This window comes from Eubalaena glacialis, chromosome 1 (genome assembly GCF_028564815.1).
Source record: "Eubalaena glacialis isolate mEubGla1 chromosome 1, mEubGla1.1.hap2.+ XY, whole genome shotgun sequence".
Lineage (NCBI taxonomy): Eukaryota > Metazoa > Chordata > Mammalia > Artiodactyla > Balaenidae > Eubalaena > Eubalaena glacialis.
The window spans coordinates 222,429,903-222,432,275 of NC_083716.1; the positions used below are offsets into that span (position 1 = coordinate 222,429,903).

At 42.8% G+C, this 2,373-nt stretch overlaps 1 non-coding gene across 1 annotated transcript; it reads right to left on the reverse strand.

Annotated features, from left to right (window-relative positions):
* Positions 1-323: 323 nt before the first annotated feature.
* On the reverse strand, positions 324-396 carry TRNAK-UUU (transfer RNA lysine (anticodon UUU)). Its single transcript has one exon. It is a non-coding gene; the product is annotated as a tRNA-Lys (tRNA).
* Between the last annotated feature and the right edge of the window lie 1,977 nt (positions 397-2,373).

A 2,373-nucleotide genomic window follows, 5' to 3' on the forward strand; every position in this document is an offset into this window, starting at 1 on the left:
AAAGACTTATTGATTTCATGGCTGTCACTCAAGCCTTCTTCAGTAGGTTCCTCAGCCGTGTGTTTAATTGAAATGATAATGTAGATAACTTTGGGTAAATCCACAAATCCTGACTTTGATATGGGATTGTTCAGGGTAATGGAAATGATTTGGCTAGGCTGACTTTCTCCTTCAGATTCAGGAGGGTCCATGTTGGAGGACATCACATCTTCCTGTGTCCTAGGGCTTCCCCTCTGGGCAGATGATGGCTCAACAGTTTTGTTCGTTTGTTTGTTTGCTTTTTTTGTTGTTGTTGTTGCGCTGCAAGGCTTTCGGGGTCTTAGTTCCCCGACCAGGGATTGAACCTGGGGCCACGACAGTAAAAGTGCCGAATCCTAACCACTGGACCGCCAGGGAATTCCCTGCTCAGTAGTTTTAAGTCACTCCTTTTAAATTTAATTTATGAATTTAATGCACAAATAAACTGATCACAGTATTAAGGGGACATTAAAAAACATTACTCATCGTTAACACCCTGACATATCGGCAACTGTTATGCTGAACTGTATTATCTATTTCTGTGCCTTGTCTCTCTAATTTATAAGATATGAGCCATTGAGGGCAAGAGTCATTTATCTTAGTATCCCCTAGATCTTGTTTAAATGCATGAATGTTTTTACATAGTTGTAATCAGAACTGTATCAGTTAGCTTTTGCTGTATAACAAAACCCCCAACATTTAGTGGCTTAAAACAATGATCCATTTATTTGCTCATGATTCTGTGTGTCACGTAGGTGGTTCTTCTGTTCTTAGCTGGGACTGGATAGTCTAGGATGGCTTCACTCATGTGTCTGGTAGTTGATGATGACCCTGGGATGATGGCCACCTGTCTCATTATCCAGTAGGCAGTTCACATGATGGCAGAAGAGTTCCCATCAGCAAGGAAGGGAGTAATTGTCAAGTACTTGTGCAAGTATTATCAAGTCTTTGCTTGTGTCACATATACTAATAGTCCCTTGACCAAAGCCAGTTACATGCCAAGCCTGTATCTGAGAGGTGGAGAAATAGATTCTACCTCTTGATGAGGGGAGCTACAAATATTGTGGCCTTTTTTCAATATAAGTAAAATTGTATTTTATGCTTTTTTCCTTAACTATAGATGCTTCCTTTTCTTACATTTTTTTAAAAAGCTAATATATTGACTATTTACCATGTGCTAATTGCTTTAGAAACATAAAACATTCAACCCTCAGGCAACCCTAAAAGGTGGGTAAAACTATTATCCCCATGTTACTAATGAAGAAATGGAGGCTCAGAGACATCAAGCAACTCACTGAAGGTCACAGAGCTAGTAAGTGGGAAAGGAGAGATTGTAGCCCTGATCTCTCTGGCTTGAGAACCTTACTTTTAGCAGACTTTTCATGATGATTACTACTTCCCTCCTGCTCGGTATTTAGACACTGATAATTTTTTGAAGTTGTAGGAAAGATCACCAGGAGGATTTCCTAAGCTGTGTAGGAGACTGGCCCTCCACTCCCATGCCTTCCTTACCCAAGGGTGACTTGGGCTGTGTAGAAAAGCCATGCCATCTCCCAAGTCCACCAAATAGGAGTCCTTCTGAGTTAGAGTAACTTTGATGTTCGTGTTTCCCCTAGGCCATGGAGGCAAAGTGGTGATAGCTAGACTCTGTCAAACCCTAAATTAAGGGTCTGGGTGCCATCCCATGTGATTGAATGGTGCCCAGGCAGGCAGAGCATTGCAGCAAGTCTAACCTAAGCACTCCAACGTGGCCCAGGAATCTTTATTTTCTTGCCTCCTCTTTCTGGATCAAGTATCTCCCAAATGATCTCATGGAATTATTCAGGTATCCTCTCGCCTTCCCCTGCCTGCCATCTTCCTGTAATTGATCAGCTGGCCATTGTTTCCTGGTGGAGCCAAGCTAATCAGACCGTGGTTTTGGGGTACGTGTTGGAGAAGGAAGGGTAGGCTGAGGAATCCCACCATTCAAATGGGTGGGATTCAGGATAAAACAGCATAGTTGTTTAGATATAATTGTTGGGCTAGAAAGATCTTATGTGAGGATTTACACAGACACTTATGAGGAACCTTCAGAGATGTCCAGAAGGTTGGCCAGGAGCTCAGAGGGGCTTCTCCACACCTTAACCACCATTTCAAGTCATTGGGCCAAAAGTAGGTATAAAGGAAAAACCACCCTCTTCCTGTGTCTCTCCTTTACTGTCAAAATACTACCACACTCACAACACTTCTGACACACATCAAGCCACTCTGCAGTACCAGCTGTAGAGTGTCCTACAATTCAATTCAATCCTGACACCACCCGGAGTTATTGTGGACCCCACAGGTTAAGGGCTCAGTCTCACAAGAACCCTGCTT